Source organism: Pteronotus mesoamericanus, unplaced genomic scaffold (genome assembly GCF_021234165.1).
Source record: "Pteronotus mesoamericanus isolate MK-2021 breed Mesoamerican mustached bat unplaced genomic scaffold, CSHL_Meso_final scaffold_165, whole genome shotgun sequence".
Classification (NCBI taxonomy): domain Eukaryota; kingdom Metazoa; phylum Chordata; class Mammalia; order Chiroptera; family Mormoopidae; genus Pteronotus; species Pteronotus mesoamericanus.
In genome coordinates, this window is record NW_026555307.1 from 3,965,670 (window position 1) to 3,988,280 (window position 22,611).

A 22,611-nucleotide genomic window follows, 5' to 3' on the forward strand; every position below is an offset into this window, starting at 1 on the left:
TAGCGTGATGAATACCATGCCTTCCCTTTGTCTCACCTCGGATGTGAATTACCCCTTTGTCCAGTATATCTACACTGCATATGCTACTGGCACTTTGTAGCCATCTTGGTTATTAGATCAACCGTTGTGGCATACCGGTGCTTGTGTTTAAGTAATCCTGACAGTAGCCTTATACTACATCATGATGCCTACACGATTCACTTCCCTTCACTCATCCCATAGGCAATGAATATCTCATATCATCACCAGGAAAAGGGTGAGTGTAGTACAGTTATTTTGAGAGAAAGAGAGCAAATTCACATAACTCTTTAATGAAGCATTGTAATAATTATTCTATTGTCAATCTCTTATTTTGCCTAATTTATAAAGTAAACTTTTTCACAAATATATATGTAAAGATGAAAACACAGTATATAGGGTTTGGTATTATCCCGGTGTCAGGCATCTACTGGGTGTCATCGAACATATCCCCTGCAGATAAGGGAGACTACTGTATTTGAAAACATACACTATTTCTGGGTTAAAGAATTCAGGTCACAAATACATGTTTTCATTCCCATATTTTCATTCACTCTGTAATCTGAAACATTCACTAAATTCACCCATTAATTTGACAATGCACACAAATTTGCTATTAACACTTAAATGCCAGGCAAAGACTATGGTTTAAGTCTTACAAAGTTTTGAAACCTCTAAATAAGCGATTTGCAAACCTTTTCACCTCATGGTACATATAAACTAATTATTAAAATTCTCCAGCACACATAAAAATATTTTTTGCCAATCTATCAAAATTTAGGTAAAATTTAGATTCTTTCACACTGGAAGGCTATTATTGTGTTGGCTCTTGTCTTTTTAGTTTTTTTAAATTTTACAGTCTAAGGGAAAAGGAGTCAGTGCCCCTGACTAAACAGTCAGGTACTCATATTTTAAAACTTCTTGCCTTGGCTGGTGTGGCTCAGTGGACTGGGTGCCGGCCTGTGAACCAAAAGGTCCCTGGTCTGATTCCCAGTCAGGGCACATGCCTGGGCTGTAGGCCAGGTACCCAGTGGGGTGCGTGCAAGAGGCAACCAATCAATGTCTCTCTCGCACATCGATATTTCTCTCCCTTTCTCCTTCCCTTCCCTTCCCCTATCTCTAAAAATAAATAAACGAAATCTTTAAAAAGTAAAAAGTCTTATGGTACACCAGTATGCCTCCTACCACACACCAGTTGCTACTCTAAAGGGAAAAACAGGTTATTCATAATTTTGTGTCATAATCTAGGGAAATCAACCCAAACTTTCTTCTACTTCCATTAAATTCGGATGCAACCTTTTTACTAAGCCTAGCTCACTATTTATACACACCAAACACACTACACATATTCTTTCACAAAAATATCCTGAGCAGACTATATAACAGACCACAAGATTCCCAGCTCCTCCACTGAAGAGGGGAGACGCCTTCCCTCCCCGGCACCAGAGGCCCTCCTGGAATATTCCTGCACCCACACACAGAGAACCCTGGGCCAGACCAGGAAATGAAAAGATGCAGCCAATCCACCAGCTTATTGTCACCTCATGACTCCAGATGTGACCAGCAGAAAAACCACTCAGACAAAATAAGAATTATAAGATTTAATAAATCGTTGTTTTAAAACATTACATTTTGGGGTGGTTTTGTTACACAGCAATAAGCAACTAATATACATGTCATCCAGGTTAAGATCTATTTTAAAATATGGAGAAAGTGTATAAGGTGCTACTGAAACACACATTTAACTTGGAACTATTTTTCTTCCCTAAATCCCCCTCCTCCATTTTGCTTGAAAGCACACCAGCGTTCCCTTTTAAGACAGCAAACAGTACCCCAAATGATACAATCCCATCTTAGCTCCTTAAGTAAAAGCCTTTGTCAGAATCACTTCATCATCTTTATCACAATGCTTCCTTGTTAATACTCAAAATGCTTGGCATGGAGATGGCCAGGGAAAAGGTATAACCAAATGCTGAATACTTGGGAAACACTTTAGTATGAATCAAACTTCTGGTATGAGTCAAAGTGAACAATACTATGTTAATTCTCAAATTTTAGCATGGAAATCATATTTCAAGATTTTTTCCAAACTTTCTGGGGGATGCTGTGAAACCTCTTTTAGTAAGTAACAAGTCTGGAAGACCAAATAATCAAGATTTAATAAAATGGCCTCAAAAGTGACGATAATCTCCTTTCCACTATCTCCTCTCCATTACACACACTGTTTGCCATCCTTTTTAAAAGGTTATCCACTCAAGTCTTTGAAAATCCTACAAGGGGTAACAGTTTTTTGCTTTGTTTTGTTTTGTATTTATTTTTCTTGAGAGAGGGGAAAGGAGAGAGAAAGAGAGGGAGAGAAACAGATTAGTTGCCTCTCCCATACCCGCAACTGGAGTCCTGGCCCACAACTCAGGCATGTGCCCTGACCAGGAATCCAATCTGAGAATTTTCAGTCCACAGTCCAGAACTCAATCCACTGAGCCACACCAGCCAGGCAGGGGTGACAGTTTTATTGGCTGGTTGGAGAGATGAATTCTTGGAGGGAGGGGAAGTTCCAGAGCAGGTAACTGGTTTTTGGAGATAAGATCTGTAAATGGAACTTCAGAAACCCCAAATTCCATTTGATAATAAGACATACTTGTGAACCCCAGGGCATCGCATCACGTATTCTAAACCCTAAGATCCTAATGCTTAATTCAATGTCACAAGCATATATATCTAATGTCACTTAATATTTCCATCATAATTCAGGAGGTTCATAAAAGACCTGTGCAGAGTTCCAGTGTTAGAGAGCATAAAGCTGATTATTTATGGCGAAAATGCAAAACACAAAATACACAACCACCCTTCAGTTCAGAAGATCAAGAACATCTGAGCATCTGGGTATGGCCCCAGGATGTGTGCTGCAGAGTGCTCCACAGAGGGTGGGCTGAGCCTCACAGAGGAGGGGGCCTCTGCTGGGTCCCTTGGCAGGGCAGGTGATCTCCACTGCACTGGAAGGACACTTTGCAATACAAAGTGGCTACAGGAATCTCTGAAACTTGCTTTCAGAAATGGTAAGCTCTATGTCTCGTGCTTGTCTTTACAATAGAGAAGCAGGTATGCTCACTGGAGCAGTGAACCAACTATGCAAGCTGCTCACAACTCCTGCTTGTGTCCACAAAGACATGCTAGGAAGGCACTGACGGGAATTCTCAACAGAAACCTGCCTTCATGACAAATCAGCTTCAACTTGCCTACAACCAGCAGGATCCCCTAACTCACACCTTTTCTCTATTTTCCAAGGATTGATGAAATAGACTCTAGTCAGAGGCATGGCACTTATGGGACAGAACTCAGGACTTCGGTTTAACAAAGCGACTCCTAGGCTCAGTAGAGCACACCAAGCCTGGTTCCAGGAAGCTGAGTCTCTGGAAAGGAGCAGAAAGCAACCCCTTTGGCTTTTGCAGGTTTTGTTGTTGTGAACAACTCTTTAAATGTGAAAACCACCCTTAACAACTGGTCATACAAACTCTGGCCACAGTTTGCCAGCCCCTGGCCGGTGCTCAAACCAGCATGCAACCCATATTCCTGCTGTGGCCCTTCTCCCAGAGGCTCATCGGATGCCCACTGCCTACTCTCTGCTGCCTCCAAGAACACGAAGAGGCCCCTCACTGTGTGCAGGCAAAGTGAAATCACACAGGCCTGTGTGTCTCCACACCTAACACAACTCTGAGTGTACAAGTGCCTGGAGTGGAGGAGTGCTGGTGGGCAACAGAACCGGGGGCCCCCTACCCTACAGAGTAAGCATGGGGCTGCTCACTTCTGTTTCCAGGGGGCCAAACTTAAGATGAGTAGGCAAAGCAACCCCAGGAAACCAGATGTAGCTTCAACTTTCAAACAATCCCCATTAATGTGCAGCTGCCCACAGCAAATGAAGAACCCCCTTGAGGCTCCCTCCAACTCATTTCCTCTGAGTTGGCCCCTCCTTGCAGGCACTTCCCCAGCCTGAGGAGTCCATCTGCTGCTTCTAGAGGCCTCCAGAAATCCTCCACGGAGCAAATAATTCTCCACTGGGAAGGCCTCCAAACCAACTCTAGTCGGCAATAGCCATGGTGTGCTCACAGCCCTGGGTCATGTTCCACACATGCCATCCTTACTATGTCCAGTGACCATACAGATACATGTGGTGCTGCCCTCCCAAACCACTGCTGGCAGAGTCCTGTCCTGCACTGCTGTGGGCAGGCACCACCTCCAACAGGCCCAAAGAAAAATGATTCAGAAAGGGGTTCATGCTTTGAAATACTTCCTAGATATGCATTGTTCACCATTATTTACTATTGTGAACTGAAACCAGTTATAGCTGAGGGAAATGACATTAAATTGTAATTCAAAGCAAAAGAGCCCCTTTAAATTCTTTTTGTTTTATTAAATATGAAAGAAACAGATTTATCATACGTCTTAGTTCCCATGCTTATTTGCAGTTGAACCTCTTCAGGATCCAACAGAAAGCATCAAATTTAAATATATGTTCTATAAGAAAACCTACTTTTAGCAAACTATTTATCTGAAGAGGCTACATTTACTTGGTTTCTAGTTTTGTACACAATACCTACACTGTTTAGTGGTTGAAATATGTTCTTAATCAAACCAGCTTCCAACATACTTTGTCCAAATACATTTTCAAAGCTTTTCTGTGTAGCCCTTTCTCCTTCTCTCACATTAATTTCTTTCTCTTAAGGAAAATACAGCACAATAAAAGGCCACGGAACAAGGAGGTGGTTTTTTTCAAGGTAAGTGGGCAGCTGTACAGTCACTTGGAATTTCAGTAAGGATGTGGGCCCCAAATGGGAAAGGAACACCCCCATCAGGAGTCCATTCTTCCTCCTTTGGGCCTGGAGCTGTCCCCAGCATAGATTAGTCAGTCAGTTCAACCTGGAAACATACTCAAGAACATGCACATACACAAGTCAAAGCCACAAACACCTCAAACTCAAAAGATTCTCTCAAAAGAGAACGTAAGATTTTCTCATATCCAAAGGCTTGAATCAAAAAAAAAGCACTACAGCCATTCCTGAAACAAAAGCACACATCCACAGAAAACCTTGTTTGTAAATGTTCACAGCCACACTATTCATAATCACCAAAAACAGGAAACAATTCAGATGCCCATCCACTGATGATGGGCAAACAATATCTGCTCCATTTACACAATGAAATATCATTCAGCTATAAAAAGGAATGAAAGCACTGACATACTACAACATTGATGAACCTCGAAAACATGAGTCTCAGTGGAAGATGTCAGACACAAAAGACCTCATAGTGTATAAACCCACTTACATGAAACGCCCAAGATCGGCAAATCTATGGAGACAGAAAGATTAGTGCTCGAGAGTCATAAAAATCAAAGGGGCAATCCTTGCGGTAAGAGTACCGTTCTAGCTTCCTCACTTGGTGCTGAATACAGGAAGCTATAAATGTGATAAAGCTGTACAGAAGTAAACACTGTACAGAAGTAAACATACACACAACTAAGTGAGAGCAAACCTGGGCAATCCAAGTAAGCTGGATTTTATCAGAGGATTTTCTCAGTTCTGATACCTTACCCTGGTTGCGACATCAGTTAGTTGTGCAAGACGTTACCATTAAAGAAGGCAAAGTGTACAAGGCTCTCTTTGTATTTCTTATAACTGCAGGTGAATCTATAACAATCTCAAGAAAACCAACAAACACCATTCAAGTAAGCCAGCCCCTTTCAACCCCCTACCCTCAGCTGAGGACCAAAACTCTAAGAGACTGGGAGCCTGTCCCAGGCACAGTTCATACTTAAATGAACCTTTTCTAGATTCACGTCCCAGGAACACCAGAAAAAGAGATGAGCCATTTCAATCAGGCACGGTGAAAAGGTCAAGCACTAGAATGAGGAAACCAACTTCTCTTCTTTCCAAGAATTCTTGTGTGTACTAGAGTACGCGGGGCTCTTTCTTCCCAGGCCTCTTACCTCAGGCAGAGAGGACCCCACATGCCAAGGTGGTGTGTGTCATTACAGCAGTCCTGGGGAAGTGTGATCAGGAACACACATAGAAAAGTTTCCAGAAGGAGAGGTGAACCACCATGCAGGCCAGAAGTCTCATCTGGCAGCCTGAGTCTGGTCTGCAGGCATCCTGTGGGGCACCCCAGCCCAGGAAACGATGCAGAGTCCTGCAGAGCCCAGCCAACACCTCTCCAGGGCCATGCTCGCCATCACCTCACAGCCCCAGTAACACCCTCCACCCAGTGTGGATTCCGCTGCAGTGACCCCTGAAACCTCTCAACTGCCATGTGAGGCAAAATGGCAAAAGGCTCCTGCAATCTGACACCCCAGAGCCTTGGAGCCAATTCCTTCAACCAGGCACAGAGAAGACCAGGACATAGCTTCTACTCAGAGCATAAATTCCTACTTTTCCTAGGACTCCTACTACTAATGAAAATGAACCAGCCAAAGCCCAGAAGGGCCCAGCTGAGTATGGTAGCAGGGGCCCCATCAAGGCGTGCTTACCTGAGCTCACTTTCTTCCACTGCAGAGTCCAAGTGCAGCAGTGAGGTTTAATGAAGACCATCATTTCAAGCAAGGTTTCCATGATTTGGGTTAAAGAGGCTGCCAAGTGTGGCAGCAATGCCCCTTGACACCTGAGAGCCTGCATGGCCCCCAGGCCCACTCCTATTTATCTCACAGGTCTGCACAAACACAGAAGGACGAGTTGAGAACCCTCTCTGCTTGCTGACTGTCTCCAGCTGCTTGCTGTGACTGTATGACTCAGTTTTCCGCTTCAGTTTCCCTATTTCAGAAAAATATGGTTGGTAATGATGTTACAGGCCACCTTATCCCATGACAAATGAGACTCGCTGAAAATTAAAAACTGCCACAGAACAAAACAGCACAGTGCCCGTGCACTTTTGTGATGTACCAGGAAGACAGACGGACTTCCATTTATACCCAAAATTCCTCATCTAAGAACAGCACACATCACAAAGAGGGCAGGTTGAACGTGACACCAAGTTATTCCCAAGAAACACACTAACACTGCCAGTGTCAACTTTATAGTTTGGTCCTGTTTAAATCCAGCCACCCCCCACGACGTGCGACATAGCGTGCCCCACATAGCAGCAGCGTGGCTGCAAAGTCACTGCACAAGTCCAGTGCTGTCTAAGCTCACAGAGCTTCTCTCTGGTAGCAAGGAAGAGGTAAGACAATGCACCCCAACACCAAGAAAAGAGAGCTCCATGACAACCTAGTCAATGCAGACTGACAAGAGACACACTTAAAAAACACCCAAAAACTGAGGCACTAGAAGCTGGCACCAAGATGTAGAAGGAGATGACTAGACTACAAGTGCTCTAGGAGAACCAGCACCCCACCAGGAGTCCTTATCAGGACCACACCTCCGGCTGATGTCGGTGTGTCTGTGACACTCACACTTAGCTCTTCCACAGAAACCAAGGAATCATGTTCAACTGAAGGTGTGCTAACCGGAAAAGGAAATGTATCCAACAGCCAGTATGCAATTGCCCTGACATTCCGATACCCTTCACGCAGGTCCACTACACAATGCCAAAGGCTGGTTCACTGAAAACCCCTTAAAAAAAATCCTACCAGAGCTCTAAAGGTGGACCCCAAAAAGCAACGAATTCAAGAATGAAGAGACAGGAGTGAGCACCTGCACTAAACCGAGGGGTCCTGCCTATTGATTCCCACTGTGAACTGAAGGATCACAAAGACCAGTAATAATGGTACCTGACTCTCATACAAATAAAGATTTAAAAACTCAGTTCTATGAAAAATTACCATGAGAGGTTACATCCTTAGGAGAAAAAGAAAAAATAAGCACATAGCAACATGTAGTATAATGCTCAAAGTCTAAGAAAAAAAGCCACACATTTATTCTCCATGGAAAGAGTGAGGGAGCCGCTCACAAGAGTCAGAAGAGGTTCGCAGGAAGGCCCAGCAACAGGCGCACCAAGAGGGAGCCACCTGCTCGGGAGCACCCACTGTGTCCACCTGTAGCAAGGCTGTCAGCAGGTCTGTGAGGACTGAGTCAGAGACAGAATCATGAGTAGCCGCTACTTAAACGAGCCATGGCTAGAAGAACAAAGACTAACTATTGGAGACGCTACTGAAATGTGTGAAGGTAAAATGATAGCATATTTGAGATTTACTTTAAAATATTAAAATTAAAAAGTTTAAAAAGAAAAAACAATAACAGTCAATTGAAGGGAGGAAATAGATATAACCAGACTGTCAAGATACTGGTAATTGTTAAAACTGGATGGACAGGGTATTATTCTCTCAAATATTGTAAATGTTTGGAAATATCCCTAATGGAAGGTTAAATAAAAATTTTAACTTTTATGTAAAGACATCAGAAAGGAGCTGTGTCTTGGGAGCTCTATGAAAGTCATTTCCTGACAGTCCACTGTCTATCCTCTCAGTCATCCATTTACACGAGAAAAGCTCCTCTAGAGAACGTTGATAAAGCACTTTCACAGCCTGGTCCAAGTTATGGAAAAACTTAAGAATTAAAACACCCAGGTTCAAAAACCACATACTAAAAACATGTATATATGAATGTATAAAGATAATTTTATAAACATGTAAACCTACCATCTTGATTATAGTGATATTTAGTCCCAATTCTTTCTTTTAACATTTTTTTATTGATTGATTTTAGGAGAGAAAGGGAGAAAGGAACATCAATTTTTTCTACTTATTTATACATTCACTGATTTCTTTTTTTTTTTTTTAGACATTTGAAATACAACTTTATTCTGATTCTAAAGGAAAAGGAATAGGAACGACAGTAACAGTTTCAGCACTGAATACTGTGATGCAACTGCAGCAGTCTTATAGTTCAAACTCAGTAAGGAAAGAATTGGGTTCCCAAACAGCTAAATATGCAGATCCCCCCCAAAAAGAAGGTATTTTCTAATTGCCACAGTTTCACTCCGAAGCTCATTAATCCCTTCCAGCATCCCAAAGATCAAGCACAGGTTCTGCGTGGCTATATAGTAAAGTGGCAAACACACTGCACCACTGACATCACGGGACAGTTGCCTAGAAAACTGATTCCTGATGCTGGGCTCCAGCTTCCCCTTCTCACAGGTCGTCATCGTCACCCAGGAGAGTGGTGGTCTGAGCAACCTCTAGACTGTGGTCACACGGTGCTGCCACAGCTGGTCCGTCACAACCTCTGGTGGGGCAAGAGCAGGCATGGTGATCAACTCCAAGTTAGGGCCTCCAATTAGTTTTCTAGCAAGCCAGAGGAAGGGCTTTTCAAAACTGCAGTTACGTTTGGCAGAAATGTCATAGAACTGAGGATTCTTCTTTCACTGAAAGACCACTGATTTTGCCTTAACACGGTGGGGATGTTTTCACACCCTCGCACCAGATCTCTATGCCAGTTAGGCACACTCTTGTAAATAACTCTCAAAGTTACATCAAACATTATAATGGCACAACAGGCTTGGATGTAACAGCCATCTCTTTGCCTGCTGAACTTTTCCTGGCCCACAGAACTGGATGGACCGCAACACCCAGGGTGGTTCTATACTTCTCAAATTCACAAACCAGATGACATTTCACGAGTGTACTTTTCCCAGTCCCACCATCACCAACCAATACAAGTTTGAACTGAACTTGGGGTTCTCTTTGGGTGGCCATGGGGATGTTACTCCTAGAAGGGTCTCTGCGCCCATGTGACTGAGACTCACCGATTCTTGAATGTGCCCTGACCAGGGATAAAACTCACAATCTCGGCATATTGGGATGATGCTCTAAACAACTGAGCTCCCCAGCCAGGACTTTAGTCCCTGCTCTTCTTTTAAAAATTAGTTCTTTACTGATGGACTGGTTGGTTGATTGATAGAGAGTGAGAGAGAAACAGCAACCTGTTGCTCCACCCATTTATGCATTCTTTGGTTGGTTCCTGTATGTGCCCTGATGGAGGGCTGAACCTACAACCTTGGTGTATCAGAAAAACTAACTGAGTTACCCAGCCATGTAGACTCAATTCTTAATAACAGTTTTAAATCATGATATTGAAACTTGACACCACCCTAACTACCCCAACAGAAAATAACAAAAATCTAGACCTTAAAAAGGTATTAAATTAAATGTATTATTAGACTGCAGATAAAGCATGTTGAGTGGAATTATAAAGGAAAGCTTGTTTATTTACACACCAGGCAAGGTTCTGACAAGTCCCAGTACCCAGGGCTTGAGCAAATGGTAAACTGATCCAGAAAGTAAATTAAATGCAGGGGTGGGCAACAGAGAGGAGACTGCACAAAGAAAGACACCAAGAAAGTTCTGATACAGCAAGACCTCTCAGTCTAGGCTTGCTCTCTGAAAGCTGCAGCAACAGCTTTCACAACGTAAAAGTCCCAACCACAAATCATCAAGAAGTCAAACTGTGACAAGTATTCTTCTAGTTTATAAAATAGCCTAGATGATTTTGTAATTATACAAATGACTTACATGGGATAACATATATCCCAACACAATAACACAGGGTTAATTCTGCACTGAGAGTGACTGGAAGGAGATGGTCACAAAAAGAATCATCTCAAACCTTCTGTGTTCCAGGAGACTTTGGAACTCTCCCATGCTACATCCTCTCCTCTTCTCAAGAGGGGTGCCACCTTCCATCTCGAACAAGGGAAAGCATGCAGATGCTGGGCAGGCTATCCAGTGGAGTTGCTATGCGGGGAGCAGCAAGGATACCCCCAAGTCAGACCCCTGGAATCTCTGCAGTGTCTTCACCTTCGCATGTTCTAGGTGAACATGATGCTCAACTAGCCTAAGAAACAGAGACTAGGACTCTTCTGAAAGCAATCTTTTCAGAAAGGGGGGGAAAGCTACACCTGAACCTGGACCCACTGCCCTTGATTAGTTTCATGAACCAGTAACGTGCTACTGAATGTACCTAGATGGACTCAGGCTGTAAATCTGACACAATGAACAGCCCCCCAGGATGGCCCATACAGCTCTGACTCCAGACAGATGGTCATCCACATAACCAAATTCCTCTACCCAATCCCAGGCGACCCCACCAATAGGCTTATTAGGAAATGTGATTCACAGAACTGGACCTTTGGAATTCTCATCTCAAGAAATTAGGGCCCTTCAGCTACTCAAAATTCAGGCTGGAGGATTTGTCAGATATATATACACACCAAATTTACTTACATCATCATGTCTAAACATTTTTTAGCCCCACAAATGGATGTGACGGAGGAGGCCAGATCAGATCTCTGAGGGCATGACTGACAGCCAGCCATAGGTCATTCATTTGGTGACTACAGTGCAGTCATTTAAGATCTCTGGGCCATGGCCTTCCTATGGCATTCAGATCACATCTGTTCTTTTCCATCCCAGGGCTTTGCCAGCATTACCATACAGGCACAAAGAAGGCAGAGGGAAGCAAGGAGTGGACTGGGCCACCGAAACAGGTGCAGGAAGGGAAATGCCCATCCTCACACCCTTACCCCTACCCTCGACCCCCCAGGGCAAATTTATTCTGACCTATCTCCTCTTCCCCTCGATCCCCTGCTGCACCTGAAATTAGACAGTCAGGCTACCCAAAATCTAGAAATAAACATTTTTACCCCCACCTTACCGCCTAACCAAGAAATGAAAGTATAATTTTTAATAAATAAAGTCATTTATCTATTCAACGATGCCATGTTAAATTCCTCATTTCTGTCCAGATCTTTAACCTTCAAACCACTGTCAGTTATTTTTCCCCCCTCCCTCATCCAAAGACATTTTTTCATTGCTTTCAGAGACAATGGAAGGGGGACAGAGAAACACCAATGTGAGAGAGAACATCAATTGGTTGCCTCCTGTATAAGCCCAGATCAGGAGTTGAACCTGAAACCCAGGTATGTGCCCTGACCAGGAATCAAACACATAACCCTTTGGTTACGGGATGATGCTCCAATCAACTGAGCCACACCAGCCAGGACCACTGTCAGTTATTTTAAAAGTTATTAAAACAGTTACTAAAAACATTCCATGTAAAACATTAACCCAGGCCTCACTTTGATTCTCCCATCCCCCAACACAACACCAGACACTTACGTTTGGCTAGAGGGGTTTGAAGAAACGAAGAGAAAATGTGAAAACAGAAGCAGTATATTTTTATTGTAAAAAATTTAGATAATACTGTCACCTTAAAGAAAACTAGAGATAGCCCTGACTGGTATGGTTCAGCTGGTTGGGCGTCATCTTGCAAAGCAAAAGGTTGCCGGTTCAATTCCCAGTTGAGGTTCATGCCTGGATTGTGGGTTCAGTCCCCAGTCCGGAGGTGTATGAGAGGCAACCAATCGAGGTTTCTCTCTCACTTCGATTTTTCTCCCCCTCTCTTTCTCCCTCCCTTCTTCCTTTCTAAAAATAAATAAAATCTAAAAAATAAAAATAAAAAACCACTAGAGACAAATCCCCGCCACCTAGGTCCCCAGTGAAAACATTACAGTACATTTTTCAGTCAAAAATGAGATCATAATGAATCTGTTCTGTAACTCACTTTTTAAGATCAACATTCTCCACCTCTCCATTTAAGTTCACAAATGTTGCCCTGGCTGTTGTGGCTCAGTGGACTGAACCTGCAAACTGAAAAATCTCCTGTTCAATTCCCAGTTAGGGCACATGCCTGGGTTGTCGGCCTTCCCCTTTCTCTAAAAATAAATAAAATTTTTTAAAAAAATTGCAATGTTGCTCATGAGCAAACCTTCCCTAAATTAATACTGAAGCACATGATTGATTACCCAAATCTATTTATGGTTCTATGCTAATTTATAAAATTGCAAGGACCCATAATCCTAACCTGTTTTCTCCCATTGCCCAGTTCAGTTTAACAGAAGAGCAAAAATTAAAGAACGCATCCCAAAGTGGCAAAGACAGTGTTTACCTCATCTTGTAGAGCAGCATGCAGGAATGAGTTATACTGTTAGTCACTCACTGTCCAGAGGGACACAACCCACAAAATTAACACATAATGATGACCTTGGAAAATGCTCTGACATCAGGATTTATCAATAAATTCCCCGTTGGATGCCTCCTCGTATGAGGAACATGGGAGTATCACAGGCCCCTGCCCTCCTCACACCAGCCCCCTGGTTGTGTAGTCTCTCCAGGCAGCTGCTATAAACCATGGCCAGCAGCCTGCTGCCACCTGGAAACAAGTGTACCTATTTCCTATGCAAAAAAGATGCCAGTGGTGCTCACTGAAGTGAGAGATGGGTGTGGGAACCAAGGTTATCTGTGATATAAATAGAAAGGAACCCACAAAAGGAAATGATGAATTTGTAGATGAAAGTTGCAAGACAATAGAAATCCCTCCACCAAGAGCTATGAGATTTATGATTCCCAGGGATATGCAAAAGCTTCCTTCCTGCCACGACTTCCTAGCTACTGTGGGGTGACATCAACAGCCCTCACGTAACTGAGCAACGAAGTGAGGAGAAATCTACTGCCTCTATTCTTCTAACAGGTACCTCCAAACTCTAGTAAAACATCATGAACAAAACAATGTTACATTACATACATACCCTTTCTAAAGGGCTGATTTCTGCTTGATTCCAAACCTAATGTCATGCTACACAGACACTGACTACTTCATGTACATCTGCAGTGACAGGTCCATTAAGTCACCCTGAAACAAAGCAGCCCCAGAAAAGTGGGAGTCTGAAGGCCAAAGCAAGGTGGCCAAGTGCTATACAGAATCCAAATGCAGCAGGTGGACAGCCAGAAGATTGAAAGCCAAGATGCTGTCACCAGATGGGCACATGAGTGGATCCATGGACCCAGAGAGCTCCTCTACCATCCCCACCTTCCTTTCCCCAATATAACATCCATGCTGAGAGGTGAAAGATGACCGTATTTCACATCTGTGGCTTGCACTGAAGTAGACCCTTGAGAAAAAAGCAACTGGCAAGAAAAGAATCTAAAACACTGTCTGATTTCTGAACTCCCTTCAGGAAAGAGAGTCTTCTCTTCCCCGAGGAGCTCAGGCTTATTCCAGGCTCCACCCTCAAACCCTGAAACAGAGAGTGCTTAGGGAAGGGATTGACACTACTGCTGAATGTGTCTGCAAATCTAACTCTAAGCCCAAACCCAGAAAGAACCTACCTGAAAGGCTCAGGGAGTGACCCATGCACAGCCCTCCAGGGCTATTATTTGCTCACATGAGACACAAGTCCAAGCATACCTCAGGAAGAAGGCTAGACTTGTCTGGGAATATATCCCCCCTCCCCCGGTTTTGTGCAACCATTTGCTATGGAGTTGTCCTGAGTCCACAAGATTAAAGTGCATCAAGCAGTCACCTAGGTATCAAAACAGAGCTAAGATCCAGAACACAACACCTATCTCCACAAACTAATACAAAAAGTCAAAGATGAAAATTAAACTGTAGAAATCAAGGGCAGAACCATGATCAGGGCCTTCGAACCAATCAAATATTAGAGACTGATATAAGGGGTGAATGAGGTGAAGTAAGGAGAGAGTAAAGATGCACTACAGAAAGAAACAGAGTAGGTCTTGAAAGTTCGCATCACACCCCAACCAGTGTGGTTCAGCTGGGTGGGCATCATGCCACAAAATAAAAGGTCACCAGTTTGATTCCCCATCTGGGCACATGTGTGGGTCATGGGTTCAGCCCTAGGTCTGGGTGTATATGAGAGGCAACCAATCAATGTTTCTTCCTTACAATAATGTTTCTCTCCCTCCCTTCCCCTCTCTAAAAATAAATACATTTTTAAAAACTTTAATAAAACAAGTTCGCAGCACAAGAAAAAACTTGCAACTACATGAGGTGATGGATGTTGACTAGACTAATTGTACTGATCATTTCACAGCATAAACAGGTATCAAACCATTATGTTGTACACTTTAGACTTATACAATGTTTTATCAATTATATCTTAAAGTTAGGGGAAATTTTTCTTTTAAATTAGAAAGGAACAGGAAATTATTTTTTCCTTCCATTTTACTTCACTGAGGAGCTCACTGGCACTTGTGAGAGCATGTGTGTGTGCATACATGTGAGGACATGTACATGAAAGAACACATGTGAGAACATGCTAAGAGACCTTTCATGCCAGAGTCTGTAAGAGATTGAGAGCTTTACATATTCCATACTGTTAAAATCACAATAAGAATATAAAAGAAACTTGAATTTAACTTCCCAATCTTTACAAAACAAAACATCACCTGTGTATTTCCTCAAGCACCAGAGAGGGTGTGCAATTTTAGGAAAGAATGTGCCTGAGACAGCCCTAACCATAAGAACATCCATTACATAGGAATTTGGACTGGCAAGTAAATGTCCCTGATGGTTACCAGCAAGAAATGAATAAAAAAAGAGCAGGCAAGGCTAACAGCATCCAAAGCTACTTCCAATTCTACCTTCAGAAATGCAGTTCATTCCCGATTATTAAACAGCAAAATAAACTTTCACACTATCTGTAAACTTTTATTTTCTTCATTATTTTCTAATCAGACCACTGAGTTACTCGAGACAACACCAACTAAATGTTTTGTAGGCTACACTAAAACAATACTTTATAAATAAAACCTTCCTGATATTCTTCTGCTATAACATTTTTTGACAGGTTCCGAAAAGGTTCCAAAAAATCCCCAGTTCTCCATGGCTAAGAACAAGTATCCAATAGTTAACAACCAGAATACGGGAGTGGACAGCATGCTTAAAGACACAGGACAAAAAAACTTTCTGTTACAACAAGCATAACAAAATAACTGGCACAAGCATGAAGCTCCTCAGCTCTGGAACCTACCTGCCAGGGCCAAGCCACGAAGGTGCTGCCCACCTTTACTCTACCAAGAAGACAGAAAAAAGCCAATTCAGCAAGTCAACACACACCACCCTTGCTTCTCAACAGAAAGAAGGCACAAACAACCCAGAACACCAGCAGTGTCCCTGATGGTGGGCCAAGAGCTGCTCTCCACTGAGTAAGGGGAAGCCAGAGGTACTATTCCCGACAGTGAAATAAACGCAAAGGAACACATTTTCATTGTTCACTCATTTTCAGAGACTTAATAAATATAAATTCACCTTAGGTGCAACCCATAAACCACAGCCTTTTAAAGAAAATCCTACTCAACACTATTCTTCATTTTTATTATAAAAACCTGTGTGTGCTAATGACTGTGTGAAAAACCTGCTGTTAATGACATGGGGACTAGGTACCCTAAGGGAACCAGGTACAATGACCTATCTTCCAGGAACCCTCCCTCCATCCAATCTCACAGACACATTTACTGGGAACCATATATTGTCTCAATCTTGGCTGCTTCTAGTTCATTTAAAAGGCAACTATCATATTCTCATTACTGCCCATCCCATGAGCTACATCTAGGGCCACAAAAAACCTCTACAACAAACCACAGAGAGTTAGATTTTAATATCAGCTAATCTTATTAAAGAAGATAAGTAACTCTAAGATCCCTCAATTCACTTTTAAAGGTTAAGAAGTACAATCTCTGCCCTGACCAGTGTGTCTCAGTTGACTGGGTGTCATTTCACAAAGCGGAAGGTCAACTCAGTCAGGGCACATGCCTAAGTTGCGGATTCGGTCCCATACTAGAGGCAACTGCCTGATGTTTCTCTTTACCTCCATGTTTCACTCCTCCTCTTTCTCCCTCCCTTACCAAATGAATGAATGAATGAATGAATGAATGAATGAATGAATGAATGAATCTTTCAAAAAAAAGGAAACATGATCTCAACAAATTCATGTAAAATAGCAATTACTAGTTTTGTCATATTTGCCTGTGAAAGAAAGGGGCTGCCAGGGATTTTCAAGTAAAGCCCTTATCAATTAAGAAATATAAAGCTGGACTTAGGATGAACTCTTAATGTGGATCAAAAAATAAGAAAATCTGCACTGCAAAGTATTCTAGTAACATAAGGCCTAAATATAAAAATGCATTCATGTAGAAAATCACATATTTAAAAGTTTGATGATTAAGACAGACAGTTCATATAAACTTTCCTTCTTATATCAGTACAATCAGTTTTCAAATGACATGACAGTCCTTGTAAACCTATCGTGCTCCTCTTTGCTGCCCCTCATGAGGTACCTGCCCTTCCAGATCTGAGACACTGAAAAAGTGCAGCCAACAAAGCTGTATGGAAACAACAGCTTACCAATGCTTCCCTGCTGAGCAAGGGGTGAGGGGACGCAGGTTAGGGCTGCCAACATCGGCTCACTGGCCTGTCATCCTAAAAGATACCTATTAGGGAAGAGTAGTTCTAAAAGCAGCCTTCAGAACACAAGTAGTGACATAAGTGCAAATACTGACCTAGTAAAATTCCCTTACCTTCTGGCAGGTGGAAAAAGCAGACACTTTGACAAGCTACAATTTTTTTTTACTTAAGAAAATAATAGCCTTGAAAGCATAGATTACACAAAGCCAAAACACACAGTGTCTCTTTCGAATGATACCCTGACTTTAAAACAGCCATGTTCATAAAATGGAAGCCTGACAACTTAATTCCTTCAGTGACTGAGCTGCAGGCAAGCAGATGTCTAATCACTAACTATGGTGTGCCTGAAACGTACACCCCAGGCATCAGGAAGACTTATTAGAATCACTCCCCTGTGCCATGAACACCTCAGGTCAAGGGACAGGAAAGGCTTAATAATGTGTCAATAATGTGCATCTGCGGTGAAAGCCAAAGGGGTCCCACACCAGGCCTCCCAGTGCCCTCTGAGAACTTCAGGCCACAGGTAATCATGAGCTGAGCGCCCTCCATAGAGGGGGGTGGCGGGGCGAAGGGGTTGGCCGGGGGGGGGGAGAGAGAGAGTGTGTGTGTGTGTGTGTGTGTGTACACACTGGGGAGATGGGGAGGACCTAAGGGCCCTATGGAGTCAACAGACAGCATTCCAGAAATGTGGGAACACATGGAGCCTGAACATGGACATGTAAGAAGTAAGCGTGGCCACCCAGAGGAGGACAGAAGAGCCAGGAAAGGCAGACCATGCCAGCCACCACCAGGGTGATGGTGAACAAAGACACCAAAGCACAACTAAGAAGAGTACACAGCAGGGAAGATTTCTAGCAGTTGACAGCAAGTTTAAAAACAAACAAACAAACAAACAAAAAAAGCCACTCTGCTGAGTAATTCAAGTGCCATATAAACACAGGAGAGAAAGGACACTCCTTAAAGGAGATGTCCTGTCTAGGAAAGACAGGGGTCAGGGGTGGTGATGAGGGGGAGAAAGGAGGGTGCTTTCAGATTTCACGCCATATACTTGTGAGTTTAAGTAATTTCTATTTCAACTGTACTCATTTTGTGAAACATTATGAACATCCACGAGGTGGGGGGGAGACTGTCCTTATCTACTGAATTCTTTTTTAAAATGCTTTATTTTTAGATATTTTAGACTTATAAAAAAGGTACAAAATAAAAAGACAACCCACAGAATGGGAGAACATATTTGCCAATACATGTGATAAGGGGTTAATATCCAAAATGTATAAAGAACTTAAAAACTCAACACCAAAAAAAACCCCAACTCAATTAAAAAATGAGCAAAGGACTTGAAAAAGCAATTCTCCAAAAAGAATATACAGATGGCCAACAGACATATGAAAAGATGCTCAACATCACTGATCACCTGAGAAATGCAAATTAATACTAAAATGAGATAACATCTCACACCTGGCATCAGAATGCCTATCATCAATGAATCAACAAACAACAAATACTGGCAAGGATGTGGAGAAAGGGGAACCGTTTTTGCACTGTTGATGGGAATGCAGATTGGTGCAGCCACCGTGGAAAAAAGTATGGAGTCATCTCAGAAAATTAAAAATGGATTTGCCTTTTGACCCGGCAACCCCACTTCTGGAAACATATCCGAAGGAACCCCAAACACTAATTTGAAAGACCATAAGCACGCCTATGTTCATTGTGGTGTTACTTACAATAGCCAAGGTATGCGAGCAGCCCAAACGCTCATCACTAATGAGTGGATAAAACAACCATGGGACATTCACACAAAGGGAAGGGAAGGGAAGGGAAAAGGGAAAACAGAAAAAAGAAAAAAGAAAAAGAGAAAAGAGTTTACCTTTTGTGACAGCATGGATGGACCTGGAGAACATTATGCTAAGTGAAATAAGCCAATCAGAGTAAGATAAAATACCATATGATTTCACTCATTTGTGAACTCCAATGAACAAACTCAACTAACAAGCAAAATAGAGACAGACTCACAGAGCAGGATGACAGTTAAGGGTGGAGAGGGTAGGGGGAGTACAGGGACTGAGCAAAAAGGAAAAAGGACTCATGGACAACAATGGTGACTGCTGGGAGGTGGGGAGGGAATAAGGGGGCTAAATAGTAATGAAAAAAATACAGTTAAAAAAAATCCTCTACTTAAACTAAAAAAAGGTTGCAAAAAACTTTTGGAGTTCCTATATACCCTCCACTCAGCTTCTCCTAATGTCAACATCACACTGTAACCACAGGAAATTCTTTAATTGCAAACACCTATGACACCATGCTACGAACAACTGCAAAGACCTTACTCTAGTCTGACCCTCCCACCCAGGACCCGTCCTACACTTGGGGTCATGTGCCCTTGTCTTCCTAAATGGGTTATTTTTCATAATATAAACTGAAACAATATATTTAAAAATTACATGAAATAGAGCAGAAGCAGTTTCTGCTCTGCACATAGATCTGTCAAATACAGAGTTACAGGAAAGTACACCAGATGATTAAAAAAGGCAGAATGCTACATCTCCACTGCCCTTCCACCCCACTCTTCTTCCTTCCCTCCTTACCCCACCCTCAAATTATCCAGAGATCTGCAGTGGACCCCTTGGGTCTTCAGTGAGCAGGAACGGACCCACAGGCAGGTAGAGAACCAGGATGAGTCTCTGCCAGGCTCCATCAGCCAGATCACAGCCCAGGTGGAAATCAGGAAGACCTCAGCCACAGGAGCATTAGCTTACAACTGAGAAGGCCCTGCCTGCCTTACAAACCTTAAGAGCAAGAGCTGAAAGGAAAAAACTGCTTCCCACAGCAAAGCTCAGGAAAATTTATAGACATGTAAAACCAAACTGCAGTGCCCAGTGAGGGAACAATCAGTGTCTGGCTTCCAGATATTCCCAAGCATGTTAGCTGAAACAACATGAGCGCAAAAAAAAAAAGGGGGAAAAAAAAAAAAAAGGTCGGGGCGGGGCAGGGGGGGGAGTATGGTATAAAAACAAGTATACACAAATCCATACTGATGTAAATAAAAAACTGAACAAAGAAACGGGTAGAGAGAAATCTTCCCCACAAACATCCCCTCCCCTCCTCTCACATATGCTCTGGACTTAATGCTGGCATTTGAAAGACAGAGGATGAAAAGGGAACAGTAGCCCTGATGAGTGTGGCTCAGTGGGTTGGGCCTCATCCCCCAAAGTGCAAGGCTGCTGATTCGCTTTCCAGGCAGAGCACATGCCTGACCTGCAGGCCAAGTCACAGGTATGGGGCATGTGAGAGGTAGCCAATCAATGTTTCTCTCACTCGCACATCGACGTTTCCCTCCCTCTCTTTCTCCCTCCCTTCCCCTATCTCTAAAAATAAAATCTTTTTTAAAAAAGGGGGAGGGACAATAAATACACAGGGCAGGAGCCTTCCCCAAATGGCCAAGATTGGCACCACGCACAACATCGCGACGACCCACACCCTCCGACAGGATGTCATGACAGAACACTCCAAAACCAAAACCCCAGTCCAAGGAGAAAACATGAGACAAATCCAAATGGAGGACATCCTACAAAATACCTAGATGGTGCTCCTCAAAACTGTCACGGTCACAAAAGACAAGGAAAGACTGAAAAACTGTCCCAGACAGGAGACAGGATGACTAAATGTAGTGGAGTGTACTGGATGGAATCCTGGGACAGAAAAGTTACATTAGGTAAGATCTGAGGAAATATGAATAAAGTCTGCAGTATAATTCATGGTAGTGAATCAATGCTGGTTTGTTTGGACAAATGTACTCAATCCAGCTTCCCCTGTGTTACACATTTGCAATCAGGGGAAGCTGGATGAGATATACATAGGAATTCCCTATTATCTTTACAACTTTTCTATAAATCTAAAATTTTTCCAAAATAAAAAAATATTTTTAAAAAATCCCAGTCATGAAATTAATGCTACACATAGTAAGGAAAAAACCAATCAAATGAAACCGACTCAGAATTGACACAGATGGCAAAATTAGCACATGTAGCCATTGAACAGTTACTATAACTGAGTTCCCCAATATTCAAAAACTTAACTAAAGGCACATTAAGTATGAATTTTGAGAGGTGAAAACTACACACACCATGGGTGATGAAAACCACACTGGACGGGACTAACAGCGAAAGAGACATTCAGAAGAAAAGATCAGTGAACTCCACTACCCTAAGCTGAACAGAGAATAAATGATTGTGAGAAGAGATGAGCATAGCATCATCAGTGAACTGGGACAACTGCAGGCAAATGAAGAGATGTGTGACTGGAGTTCCCACAGAGGGTGCGAGACAGAAAAAAATATTTGAAGCAATAAAGCTCTCAGGTTTTCAAATTTTGATGAAAACTATAAACTAGGAGATCCAAGGAGCCCAATGAATCCCAAAGCTAAAGAAACATGAAGAAAACTGCACTAAGGCACATCACAAAGATAAAATGAGAATCTTAAAAAGAGCAGCCAGAGAAGCCACACAGAGAAGAGACACAAGGATAACAACAGGTTCTCGTGGGAAACAACCTGAGCACAAAAGCAGGCAGCAGTATCTGTGAAGAACTGAAAGAAAAATATTTGTCACCTGGAGTTCAACACCCACTGAAATTCTTCTAAAATCAAAGACAATGTAGAATACACTAAATATCAGTCATTTTAAATAGATGAGTTATTTCAATAAAGGTGATTTCATACACACACACACACACACACACACACACACACACCCACCCCCCCGAGAAAACTTTTTCAGACATACAAAAACTGAAAGAATTTATGAGCAGAATCACACCACAAAAATCCTGACAGGAGTCCTTCAGCCTGAGGGAAATGACACTGGATGGAAATATGAATCTACACTAAAAAATGAAGAGCACCAGAAATGCCAATGACACAGGCGAATACATCAGAGCTTTTCTTTTAGCCAGTCAACTGTTTAAACAAAAACAACAGCAGTGAAGTATGGGGCTTAGAACATATGTAAAACGAGATGTAAGAAAACAACCACAGAGAGGTTAGCAGGGGAGACATACATGTATGTACACTATTTTAAGGTTCTTATACTAAAAAAGTGGTATGCAGCAACAGATTTACACTAAATGTAAATGGTCTAAACACCCGCTGAAAAGGAAAGATTGTCAGATTGGGATTCTTTCAAAACCAATACCCAACATCAGGCTGTCTACAAGAACCTCTTTAAATATAAAGACACGTAGTTTACACTTAAAAAGATGGAAACAGGGCACTCTTGGTCTAAACTTCCTATCGTGATTATCTTCCAAGCCCTAGATGTCCCTCTTAGCTGCCTTTTGGGTATCCCAGTCA

The 22,611-nt window shown here is 42.5% G+C and overlaps 1 protein-coding gene and 1 pseudogene across 2 annotated transcripts in view; both read right to left on the bottom strand.

The window, feature by feature from the left end:
- The window catches only part of ANKRD11 (ankyrin repeat domain containing 11), a 213,681-nt gene that overhangs the window by 94,630 nt on the left and 96,440 nt on the right, over nt 1-22,611 (bottom strand). The window lies entirely within an intron of this gene.
- On the bottom strand, nt 9,028-10,149 carry LOC129083155 (GTP-binding nuclear protein Ran-like; annotated as a pseudogene).